This window comes from Mirounga angustirostris, unplaced genomic scaffold (assembly GCF_029215605.1).
Source record: "Mirounga angustirostris isolate CCGP_5_RB_7025 unplaced genomic scaffold, mMirAng1.0.hap1 SCAF_5, whole genome shotgun sequence".
Classification (NCBI taxonomy): domain Eukaryota; kingdom Metazoa; phylum Chordata; class Mammalia; order Carnivora; family Phocidae; genus Mirounga; species Mirounga angustirostris.
In genome coordinates, this window is record NW_026991713.1 from 65845567 (window position 1) to 65859145 (window position 13579).

General features: G+C 42.5%; 1 protein-coding gene across 2 annotated transcripts in view; it reads left to right on the forward strand.

Annotated features, from left to right (window-relative positions):
• Nucleotides 1-19: 19 nt before the first annotated feature.
• Nucleotides 20-13579, forward strand: part of SLC38A4 (solute carrier family 38 member 4) — a 67488-nt gene continuing 53928 nt past the window's right edge. For both annotated transcript variants that reach the window (XM_045873568.3, XM_045873567.3), the window contains exon 1: nt 20-163. The gene's annotated coding sequence lies outside the window, so the exon portion shown is untranslated. The remainder of the gene's footprint in view (nt 164-13579) is intronic.

Below are 13579 nucleotides of genomic sequence, written 5' to 3' on the forward strand. Positions count from 1 at the left end.
GAGGGTCCGCAGGAAACGCGACACTGGGGATGCTGCCCCCTATCACATGATGGAAATTTCCACTCTTTGGGAAGGCGAAAAGAAAAGAAAGGAGGGTCTCTCAATCCACCCTTTTCCGATACTTCCCCTGGATCCCAATCGGCAGAGGTAGAAAAAGACACAGGTGAGTGAAACTTTTCTATTTTCGGCTAGGCTTACAGACTTGTCAGTGTGCAAACTTGTGGCTGGATCCCAGCCCGGATTGGTGTTCGTGCGCGTGTGTGCGTGCGCACACAGGGACACACACACACGTGCGGTCTGGTCTCCCAACCCTCTGGGGCTTAGGTTAGGCATTGTGGCTCTTTGTAACTTGTTTGTTGATTGACCCTAATTCCTCTTATGATTTTCCAAAGGATCAGGCTTTGGGTGGGTTATTGCAGGCTACTGACCGGACTGACTAGAAATTAAGTAAACCAGAGCATACGGAGTTAAGGGGACTGACTGGGAAGTCTCGCGTGTGACTTCCTTTGCAAGAGAGGTGGCTATGCCAAGGTAGCCCATTCCCGGGAGTTCAACCTCCGCCCCCGGCCCCAGATTCCCTTGGCACTTGGATTTTCAGTTCAGTGTCCTGAGACTGCCTTCCACAGCCGTGGCCGCGCCACCAGCCTAGCTCGAGTCAGCTTGGGATCAGGGTTGGCAAGTGCTACCCAAGTTGCGGGCCCATGTCCTCAGGGCAGGGACATTGGGTGCTGGACCTAAAATAGACCCGCTGTCCCTGACAGCTGGGCTGCCTGGGCCCGGCCAGCACGGTACCCCGGGTGGGGGGCTGCGGCCCTGGAAGTCCCCAGAGAGTCTCCTTCAGAGAGTAGGAAGGCGAGAGCTGTGCTGGATCTAGGGGCCGTGGCGGGGGGCGGTTGGAACACTGAGTCCGAAGCTCCGAGGGAGGAGGCGTCCAGCGCCGTGGGACTGGGAAGCCTGGGGCGCGCTGGAGAGAAGGCAGGGGAAGTGCAGAAACGCGGAGCGGGAAAGCCAAGGGGGAGTTGAGGGGACGGGGAGGGGACACGGAGAGAGGGGAGAAGCCCAGGGAGTAGGGCGGAAGGCGAGAAGGGGTAAGAGGCCAGAGCCAGAGAGTGGAGAGTGTGAGGGTTGGAGGGAAATGGAGAAAAGAGAATGAATGAAGGGAAGAGAGAAGGGAGCCGGGACACAGGGAGTCCTTGGGGGGTGAGCTGGGAGCACGCCCGTGTCCGGTGAGAGGTGAGCGCAGGGACCAGCCGGCCGGGCGCTGGGAGCTGCACAGGGAGTGGCTCTTCGCAGGCCGTGGCACTGGAGGGTGGGCGCTGCGCCCTGCCACGGGCTGGGGTGGAGGCGCCGGGGCGCGCAGTGCGCCCCGCGGGCTCCCATCCTCTCTTCGCGATCCAGCAGGGAGAGTGGGGGAGTGCCCCAGATGTGCGGTGTGTGCCGGGACAGCCCAGGAGATGCGCACCGCTTCTGACTTGGTTAGAGGAAAGGGATAAATTAAATTGGGAAGCCCAACCTGGGAGGCTTGGTCACTGGTGCGCCAGGGTGTGTGCCCCGCAGTGAGGGGGCAGTAGTTGGGACCTTGAGAGGCTTGGTGGGGACCTGGAGATCCTGAGCCACAGTTCTAAGCACAAGTGTTTAGATACCTGGGCCCGGTTGCACCGGAGGATGGGGTGGCTCTTGATGTCAATTTCTCAGTACAAAAGTGAATCTCTACCGGTCTCAGGAGCATCTTCGATCTTGAGAAAAGAGGCGTAGGGGTAGCTGCGGCCCTGGAGGTGTAAGCGGACCCTCTCCTGGCGCAGGTCCTATAGACACCTTTTTGCTACCCGCCCCCCCGCCCCCATCACCGCCCGCCTCCCCTCCAGGCTCCGGGACCCGCTTTCTTTGTTATGCACTTCAAACTGGTGCAGCTTCTCACCCTTGGGTGTGTGTGTGTGTGGGGGGGGTAGTCTTGAGGACCTGTCTCCCAATTTCCTGGTTTCTTATATTCATATTTATTTGCTTCCAGGCAGCGCAGACAAGAGTCCTTATGACTGAATTGTCTTACGTTGTAAAAAGAACTTGCTACACCTTGATCACGATTGCCAGGGCCTGGTAGCTAGGGCTCTAGTTTGGGTTTGTTTGGTTATAACCTTTTATACTTAACTTTTGGGAGAGGTGGGGTGGGGAAACTAGCCTTACTGCAAACGAGTCCCTCAAGAGTCATGGAGATCCGTGGCCTCTCTCACACGGAACGCAAGAAGTGCGCGCACGCACACGTGTGTAATATAGCTTCTCAAATGTTAACAAATGAATCTACAGAACATCTATGGTCTGGGTAGAAGTTTGTAAGGATGGAGAAACTGAAGAGGATATGTGAACTTTCCAAATTATTGAATACCACACGTTCAGAGACAGAAAGCTTTTATTGGGCTGATTCTATCACAAAACATTAAAAAGCAGGGAGATTGGTATAAGGGGATAGATAATTTTCAAGGCTGCTAGGATAGAGGAGCTCTTCTGCCAGAGTATGTAGTGCAAGGTGCTCCAAGGAGGCTAGTCTGTTCTAGATTAATGAGAACAATGGCTCACACATATATATCAATTATTATATTTGTTTTATGTTAAATCCTCATAACAACCTTATGATATAGATTCTATTATTATATTCATTTTACAGAGCAGGACAGAGACATATACAGTAGGGGGAACATAGAACCTCTTTGGAAATCCTATGTGGTCATTAATTATTCTTAAATCTAAACGAACAATTCTCTTTCACTTTGTACTTTATCAGGGACAGAACTGGACAGGTGACTTTTAGGGACCCAAAGCTGACCATTTGGCCTGTTACAGACTAATCCTAGGCTAAGAAAGCCAAGACATATGATCATATAGTTATAGACTGAATCCTTGCAGCCCCAGAACTAGAATTTTTCAACGAGTGACGTTTGAGAAATGCATAATATGGTTATGGTTACCTCTCAGTTTATCAAATGCTGAGGCCAAGCATAATAAATATAGCTGCTGTGGACTTCTGTGTTAAATGTTTTTCTTCTTTCATGTCATTGTCATTGTCTATTTCCTCAGTGTTTTTCAGGTGTCAATTCCTCTTTCTTTCCCCTTCTCCTTTGTACTGACTTGCTGATGTTTTCTAACTATTTTTTTTTAAAACTTAAGCCCTTCTTTGTTTTTTTTTTAAATCTTTACATATCCAAAGCAATGATTTTTATGAAAAAAACAAAGGTGAATGGGATTTATGGCTACTTAGATATTTTTGATATTTATCAAAATAATACGGGTTTTTAAGATGTGCTTCATGTATCCCCTGACGTTACCTTACAAGCCACTACTACCCTGGTGACATCTGGTAGGAAGGTAAGGGGTGGGGTTTGGGGAGAGACCAAAGAAAGGAAAGGAGAACTCTCCAAGAGCCAGACTTTTAGCCAAGCCCTTTACAAATGTGAATCCCACTCAATCTTCACACAATCCTCCAGGTTATAGGTGTTTGCTATCTCAATTTTACAGAGGAGGAAATTGAAGCCCGTAGAAATTAAGGAAATAACCAAGGGTCACCCAGCTAGTAAACGACAGTGCTGGGCATCGGCACAAAGTCGCTTCAATGCCAGAGTTCCTGCTTCCAATAGAGCCGGCAGAAAGAAAGTCGACTAGGAAAACAAAAACTTGAGGAGAAAAGAGGCTTACAAAGATGTTACCCTACAGGGTAGGATGTGCACGATGGGAGAAATGGAACTGCCAAATGTCTCTAGTGTGACTGCTAATCTTCCTCTGGTCTTCCTTCTACTATTTTTGTAATGACCTAATTCCATTCATTCATTCCACAAACAATCACCGAGTATCACTATCTTCCAGGAACACTGTTAGGGAGTTTCTTTTAACCCTGTTTCCCTAACACCTACCACAGTCCTGGGCAAATACTAGGGTGCTCAAGAAATGTTTGTTGAATAAATGAATTAGTCTAGGGGGAGGAAAGGATAAGCGAGCAAATAGTCACACTAACAGCATTTTGAGGGCCAGGAAAAATTCAGATTTGAGCATGCCACCACTGAAGCTGGCTTAGGAAAAGGGTCAGAGAACATTGCAAGACTAGGTAATGAGGTAGAAATAAAAGGAAGTGGGAGAAAAGTCCCAACAGAGACAGGCCTAAAGGGAGAAAGGAGAAAGTGGGAGCCACTCTGGGAACTTAGGAGTTCAGTACTGGGAAGTGGAACTCACCAGGGAGGAGGTTGGGAGGGAGGTGTGGTCTGGGAGGTCCTCACTCATCCTCTTTGCAAGGGTCCCAAAGCTCAGCCCCACCCTTGAATTTCTGAAGTAAACTGTGCTAACAAGGGACAAAATGACTGAATACAGAAATTAGCAACACAGTTTATTATTTTATCATTCTATGATGCTCCTATAATAGAGAACTATAGTTTTTTCAGACTCCTTATAATGTAAGGGTTTTAAACACTGCACTCAGATGGAAAGACTAGGCTTTGTTGTCCTCCATATGGGAAAATCAAATAATTTTTCTGGTTCTCAAGGGGATATTCTATTTTAACAAAGATACAGTTTACACAATCACAAAAATATTACCAAAAAATGCTTTTCTGTATTTTTCTGGCGGGGGAGGGGGAGCTGGGGAGGATTTCTCGCTTTATTTTAGTTTTTAATGGCTTGATTTATTTTAGTGTGTTACAGAAGATTCTGGAAGTAAAAAATGTATTAAAAAAAATAAAGTGAGATAGGACATGGAGTGATAGTACTGATATCAACCTCCTAGCTCCAAAGTAGATGTTTATGCCAGTTAAGATTCTGGCTTTTGATAGCAGACTTGGAAAACACAATTCCCAGGGTCTCTTGTTTCTTTAGGGATCTTTTATACCACTCTTTCATCCCAGGCTCAGAGGTCTGCATAGCTCTTCACCATTTCCACGCTTGTGAAATACTCACAGTCACACTGTTATTTGGAAGGGAATTCAAAGGGTGAAGGGAATCCACAAATAATCCAAAACCTAATTTCAGTTAATACATTAAATCCTCCACTTTTTAGCATTATATCCTTGGGCAAGATTTTTAATCTTTGTGAGCCTCCATCTCTTCAGCTACAAAATTGAGATCATAATAGCACCTACTTCATGGGATTGTTATGAGGATTAAATGAGTTAACATGTGTCAAATGCTTAGACTAATGCCTGATTCATGGTGAGCTCTCAATGTGAGACAGCCATTACTGTTAATGGTGTTACTCTGCCACCCAAAGCATTATTTGAAATGTTAACAAATGTCTATACTAGATGTTCTTTGACAGTGTGTTTTCCTCTGTCATAACTAAAATGAAGGAAACAGAAGAGAGGAAATGAAAAAAGGGATAAATAATACTCACACAGGACAGTCCAGCCCAGAATAACGTCATTCCCTGTATAATAAGATTGAAATGTTCCCTTATTTCCTGTTGGCTATTCACCCCTATTTCTCCTGATAAATCTAGTGTGTATCTATCATTAAAATGAACATCATCTCCAGTTCCCTTGTTTTCTCTCCTTTTTGCCTCTTTTGGTCACTCTTGTCTCCATGGTGCCCCACACAGTGCCTGGCACAAACAGATACTCATGCATGTTTGCTGAAGGAAGGAAGGAAGGAGAACATCTTGTGTTTTTTACAACAGTATGTATTCTTCAAGGAAGCATGTTTTCCCTGAAATCTGAAAGGCCTTTGCAAAGTGAATTTATGCAATACTGACAGCCAATGTAAATATTTTTTTAATTAAATTGTTTATTCAGTGTGCATTATTGCAGACAATGAAGCATGCAGGCTGGGGAATCCGGGCGTGTGGATATGAATGCCTGCACCATCATACAACTGGGCTTCCTGGATTCAGATCTTGGCTACTTCCTATTCTGGTTCTCCCACTTTCTACCTGAGTGACCCAGATAGAGCTAGTTACTTAACCTGACTGCTTCCTTCTCTTCATCTGTACAATGAGGGAAATATTTCCTACTTCATAAGGATTTTATGAGGGTAAAATAGAATTATGTATGGCACATGGTGAGTGTTAGAAATCCCTCCAATCAGATGTAAACTAATACCTACCTTATAGAATTAGTGTGATGGCACTGCATGGCACATAATAAACCCTCAAAAATGTTCCTATTCCTATTCCAACTCCTTACTTCTGTTTTTCTGCAGAGGAGTTGGGGCCCTGACTTGGCATTTCCATTTTTTTGGTCCATTGAAAGTCTTATTGATTCTACCTTGCATTTCAGGGTAACTTCCTCCCTACCCACCCTGTGTTTGTCCTGTCATTTTGCCTTGCGTCATTCGCGCCTTTTTACACGCATACTCCTCAGGACAAGGACTTTGCTCTTTGTTTTGGCATAATTTTATAACATTGGGTACACTCACGGTACTATAAAAATGTTAAAGAAGAAAAAAAAAAGATGTAATCCCCCAAGAGGCCACTTTGGCCAACAGCTGGTCGGGCCGCGGCTGTGTTTGCAGTGTGGGTACTCCCCGCGCCAGCCTTCCAGCAGCATCTCTGGCCGGGGCTGGGGCCTCACTCGGGGTGTGGGGGGCGTGCATCCTTCGCCGCCGCCCTGTGTGCGCCCGCCGCTGGGAACTGGAGCTGGGTCGCCGCGCCAGGGAGGACCGCGGGCGGCCGCCGCCTTGGGGACAGGCACCGCTCCCAAGTTTGCCTGCTTTTTGCTGCGCCTTCGCTAGAGAAACCAGGCGAGTGAGTGAGATGAACTCGGAAAGAGAAGTAGAGAGGAACTGAAAAAGGAGGGAAGAGGGAGGGCAGCCCGTTCTGTTTAAAGAAGGGTTTCCTGCATTCGACGCGGGGCTACACGTGCTATGGTCTTATTTTCTGGAATTTCTCCAAATGGAAAGGAATGTGGTCCATAAATGCAGAATGTTCTTATAAACTGTATGATCCGGCTGATCTTGATTGTTACAGTGATCTAACTAAAAGCATTTGTGTTTCCAGCCTGGCTTTGTGAATGCCTGAAAAGCAATCAAATGGTTCACAGCACTACATAAATGGAGGGATTTTATTATAGTCCTGAGAATACATTTCATCCTTATACTATTCCTTTTGGTTTCTGAAGCAATTTTTTAGAAACGGCACACTTAAAAAAAAAAAATACCTGACACTTTTTTGGCACGTGTCACTATGCTCTATTTAATTATACTTGCTGTACAGAGGGGTCCATGCTATGGTGGACTTACATGTATTTAAACTTTTTATTTTGCAGTAATTATACAGTCACAGAAAGTTGTAAAGGTAGCACAGAGAGGGCCCATACATTTGACCCAGTTGCCTCCAATGGTTACATGGGATGTAATTTTCGTACAACATCAAAACCAGGAAATTGATGTTGGTGCAATATGTGTGTACAAAATGGATGTATAGTTTCCATGTCATTTTATCACACACATATTTGTGCAGTCACCACCATAACTGAGATACTGAACTTCCATCCCCCAGAAGTTCCCCCTTTTGTGATTCCTTTAGAGCCACACTCGCCTCCTTCTCCCTTCCACAGACAATAAGATATCTTCCGTCTCTATATTTTAATTGTTTTGTGAATGTTACATAAGCAGAATCATACTATCTGTGATCTTTTTGAGGTTGATTTTTTTTTTTCATTTGGCATAACATTCTTGAGATCCATTCAAGTTGTTGAATCTAGAGTTGGGTCCTTTTTATTGCTGCATAGTATTCCAGTTGTTTCACCCTATTTAGTGGAGGGATTTTTTCTCAATTGATATATTTGTCTAGAACTTCAGTTGGATACGAAGGATACTCGGTAAAAGTGTGAGGACAAAATTTGAATGTTTTGAACTTCAGAATGGCATTTGTGTCTGATAGGTCAAAAGGGGTGTATAAACTACATTTTAATTTAAAACAGAGACCACTGGAGGAGTGAAAAGGAGAAAAGGAAGGTGGCAGAGAAAAGTATGTAGTTAGACAGTTAAGATATAAAACCTGGCATTTTTTAAGATTTCTACACCAATAGGATAATCTATTCTGTGATTTTTAGCTTTAGTTAGGATAACTCAGATTTCTTGAAGCTAATTTTAAAAACTCTTCTGCAAGAGAGAATTCCCTGCCAGTCTGTGCTCAGTCACATAGCTGATAACTCAGGGGCATGATTGGAAATGACCATGAGTGGCTCTCCAGTTTGATAAGGGGTCACCAGAGTCAAAATGGCATCTTTAGCCTCAGGGCAACTATCAAGGGTCCTGAGACTGTCAGTGTTCTACTATTCTGGCCATTTGCCCCACACACCAGTGGGAGGAACATCTCCCAGAGTTCACTTAAGTCAGGTTTTAAAAGGAGGATGGGACTCTTCACCTGTACACCCACAAGCAAGGGGAACCTGGACTCTCCAAAGGCTGTAACTAGCTAAGGGAAATACCACACTTCTGAATAGTACCTGGAAGAGTTTGGCTCAATCCCTCCCTTCAGCCAGTACCTATGGGAGAGTTCTTACCCTGACTTGACTCTGTCCTCCCCAGACAGAGGAGAGAACAAAATAGCCACTACTATCTGAAAGTATAAACACCCCTTTGTGTTTTTAGAATTCCACACTTTGGGCTTTCAGAGACATATTGTCAATTCACAAAATAACAGTATTATCAGTCTAGAGCCCTGACTAGATCCAAGACTAACTGAAGGTATTGTGCTTAAGTCATTTTAATGATTTCTGTTATCAGAAAAATATTCCTTTTTCCAAACCCTGCCAGTAGATGGAGGGTAGGGAGGGATGCCGGTCGCAAAGCTTAAACATATATAGAACTGTCATAACTGAAATCATTTATAACTCTTTTTTATAGGCAAATCTGCTTTCCTCAATCTTTCAAAATGGGAGACAATCTTTGTACTGTCTGTGTAATTTATTTTATTTTGTGTAAATGTTAAGATACCTCACATAGTTTTGCAGGCTGTTCTTGTGGATTATAACCCCTGTATGTGGACCCTAAGGTCCCACAGCATGTGGTAGGGCAGATAATGCAATCTTGAGGGAATGAACACCTTGTTGTAGGTCGGGAGACTGAACAAAAGACCTGTTGAATTCTGTTTACCTCTCTTATATTGTGTTATTTACTTATTTAACTAATGATGACAGTCATTCCAAGGGTGTGGTATGAGATGCAGACACAGGTTCCCAACATCACAGGCTTTGTATTTTTTCAAGGGGTGACTGGGGGGAGTTGTTTGTTTCTTAAACTTTTTCTTTTCCCTTTTTTTTTTTTAAGATTTTATTTATTTTATTTTGGGCAGAGGCAGAGGGAGAGGGGGACGCAGACTCCCTGCTGAGCAGGGAGCCTGATGAAGGCTTGATCCCAGGATCCTGAGATCATGACCTGAGCTGAAGGCAGATGCTTAAGCAACTGAGCCGTCCAGGCGCCCCTTAAACTTTTTCTTTAAAAAAGAAAAAAATAGAGTTTTTCTGAAAGAAAAATAAAATAGAAATGCTTCGTGTACTATATCAATGTAGACAAAAACCAAACAGCTGTACAATTACTTTCAAACAATTTTGTAATACTGTAGCAGTATCTGTACTTTGAAGAAAGACACCAAATATAATGCTTTACATTATTCTTTATACCAGAATCCCATAAAGTTCAAACTCCTTAACCTGGTAGTCAAGGTCAACCTTAGCCAGACTCTACACAAACATCCTGTGTGAGCTAAAGTAGACTCTAGTTGTTTTGGTAATATTGGGGCCAAACTTCTGATCCCATTTCTCTTGCCTGGAACCACCCTCCTCTCTGGAGTCATACCATTTTTCCTCCATGAAACCTGTTCTGTTTGCCCCAGCTCCCACACTGAGCTCTCCAGCTCAGTTCCATGTCTTGAAGACAGGGATCCTGTTATGAATAGTGTCCAATAAAAAGTAGGTACCCAGTGGTGACGGAATGTTGTTAGGAGCTGGGCTCTGCAGTTAGATGTGGGGCTGTGAGTCCTGGCTCACTAACCTGTTCACCAGCTTTGATCTTTGGGTAAATTACTCAATCCTCTTGAGCATCAGTTGCCTCACCTGTAAAATGGGGATAAATAATATTACCTACCCCAAAGGTGAGGGAATTACTGATTTGATACATGTGATGTGCTTAGCATAGGGCTGGCTTCATGAATATGATTATTACTAATGAGAACATAAAAAATGAGATTTCAGACTTTACAAAAATTAACAGGCTATGATCTGAGTGGAGGATGTAGACTAGAAAACTTGACTGTTCAAGCTTCTCTGTGTCTCTCAACCATAACTGCTGTCATAAGAAGGGACAGGGTCCCTCTATGCCTATCAACCCAAGAGACAATCTCTAATCCTACCCACTAAGATGGGACACAAACAAATTGAAGCAGAAGGTTTCTTTCCTTCTTAGATCTAACAAAAATATGTGTGGCTTGGCACATATTTTATTTTTGGTAAGAAGTAATCAAATGATGAATAAATTTCTACGAAGAAGGGACCAAATTCTAGATATTGGCTTCAAAGAGTAATTAAAATAGTCTCATGATGAGTCATCTATCCTTGAAGCTATTACAAATACAATCTGTGGCCTTAGAAAAGTGAAAAGTTCAATAAATTAACTGGTTGTTTGATCTGTGTAATACCAAATTAGTAGGTTTTCTGATATTCCCCTACAAATTGGTTGATATTTCACTGAAGCATAGCTTCAGTCCAATCAAGGGCATAACAATTAGTACTCTCTTGCTTATACTGATGTCTAAACAACCCCTTTTTGTGTTTCGAATTACAGATCTAAAAATGATATGTTTAGACCATAACGTGCGATTACAAACAGAACAGCAATGCTTTAAATAAATTAAAAAGTAGAGGGCGCCTGGGTGGCTCAGTTGGTTAAGCGACTGCCTTCGGCTCAGGTCATGATCCTGGAGTCCCGGGATCGAGTCCCACGTCGGGCTCCCTGCTCGGCAGGGAGTCTGCTTCTCCCTCTGACCCTCCCCTGTCTCATGCTCTCTCTCTCTATCTCATTCTCTCTCTCAAATAAATAAATAAAATCTTTAAAAAAAAAAAAAAAAAAAAATTAAAAAGTAGATTGGATTTGGGTTGGGGGAGCCAGGCAGTCACATATAGATTCTGATTTTATCCTATTCCTGGGGCCATACCTTAAATAATTTGTCAAGTGATTGGAACTCTATGTATATAAGTATTTCAAAATAGCACCCCCCAACTCGAAGAGGTCCTCAAAAATTCACTGAGGTACACATGTACACATGGATATTCATAAATTTTATAGACACAGAAGAGAAAAATTCGCTCAAAAGTCTCATTTGTCTAGCTAAGGATATAGAAAAACTCTGTTACATAGAGAGTGCAGTGTTCTGGTTAAGAGGAAATTATACCTGCCATGGATTGTCAATTTTCAAAGAATTGGAATACAGAAAGATCCATTTTAAAATCCGAATTTTATTGAACATGATACAATGTTTTAGCATGCCTTAGCCTTACCCTATTGTTAACTTCATCTATCATGGCAAAACTCAAAAATGCTAGGTGATAGAAATTTCTGGTTGGTTGAAAGAATTTATAGTATCTTCCTTCTGCTTTCAAACTTTTGGGAGAGATATCAAGAAAAATATATGTAGAAGTTCTAAACTAGGAAGCTTAAACCTTCTTAATATGGCAAATTTCTAAAGTATTCCAAAGTGGCGTGTAGTACAATGACACTCTGTCTTCACAAAACTTCAGCAACTATTGATACCTGTCTGTTATATTTCATCCATATCCGTAACTTTCCTCCTTGCTACCCTTACCCCAACCACTACACCTCATTATTTCCAAGCAAATCCAAGTCATTTAATTTGATCCATACATGATTCAATATGTATCTCACAAAGATAAGTCTTTAAGAATAACCAAATTATCACATCTTAAATGAACCATTTTCTTGATATTATCAAGTATCCAGGTAGTGTTCAAATGTGTCGGATTGTCTCTCTTTATTTTACCCCTAGTTTGTTTGAATCAGAATCCAAACAGGCTTCACACACTCACTGGTTGATATGGATTCAAAGAGACTTAAGAGACATAAGTCCAACCGAGCCTCATCTCTCTTTTTCTCTCTTGCAATTTACTGGATGGTGAAACCAAGTCATTTGTCCTATAAAATTTTCCATATTCTGAATTTTGTTGATTTCCAAGACTTTTAAAATGTCATCCTCAAGCTTCAATAGCCTGCCTTCTTAAAATCTAACCCTTATGAAATTGCTTCTCTTTTAAAGAAAAATTATACCTTGTCATTCCTTTGCCTGTTTACTTGAGGGTTTTCCAGCCTACATTTTGCTCAATTTTGTCCAAATATCCTCCCTTTTAATACCTATAGCTTACCTAACAGTCCTTCCTTTTTTTTTTTTTTTTTTAAATATTTTGTTTATTTATTTGACAGAGAGAGAGACAGCGAGAGCAAAAAAACAAGCAGGGGGAGTGGGAGAGGGAGAAGCAGGCCTCCCGCCAAACAGAGAGCCTAGTGCGGGGCTTGATCCCAGGACCTCGGGATCATGACCTGAGCCGAAGGCAGACGCTTAATGACTGAACCACCCAGGCGCCCCCTAACATTCCTTCCTGATAGAACCTGGCCAACCTGTAATGCCCTTCAGTCAGGTTTCAAAATGTGTACCAGCCTCCTCCCCCAGGTGCTTACTCAGCTTTCTCTAAATTGTCTCAAGACATTACCAATAAACAGTAGGTTGTTTTGATTTTAAAAATTGTGCCACATGACTACTTTTTAAAAAATACTTTCTGATTACTGACATACACAAATATATTTACTAGGAAATTATATACTTGGGATTTGCTTTAAAATAACGGGGGAGTGGAAGGGGTGGTTTGGAAGTAATAGATTGGTCATGATCCATATTTGTTCAAGCTAGATAATCCATCTGTGAGGTTTCACTATTTTATTCTATCTCCATTTGTATACATTTGAAATTTTCCATAATAAGAAATGGAAATGAAATATCGTGTATCACCTAAGCTACATAATGAAACATTTCATTTTAAGGACTTATGTTGTAACACCTTTGCTAAAGATCATAAGAAAATCGTTCCTAAGGAACAATGCACTCACTTTTCCCATTCCGTAAGTCTGGTTTGCCTAAAAACAAGTCAGTTTTAAAGTAAAAGAAAATAATCATTAAATAATATTTAAATAAAAGGGGGACATGGTTTGGAATGACTGAAAATAGGACTCAGGGAGAGGTGCTCCATAGGTTTGTGATTCATCTAAGCTGCCCTTCTTAAGATGCTGGCGTGGCAGAATTCATAGACATGCCCCTATTCTCTACTGCTGACAAGAGACTCCCAGAAGAGGAGTGACCCAGACTACTTGATTATCCCATAAGAAAAGGGTGCTAGAATAGATTATGAAGGTCACACTTACTAGTTCTCCCTGCTACTATACCAGAAGAATGTGCAGGTCCTAACTCCCAAGGTGAAAGTCAAACACAGAGCTTTTCAGAGACCTATCAGCTTTTAACTTTAGTCTGATTGCTCTTTGTTTTGTTCACCTTTTGCAAAGATAAGAGAATTTAACACCTTATGCTTACATTAGCCATATATACTAG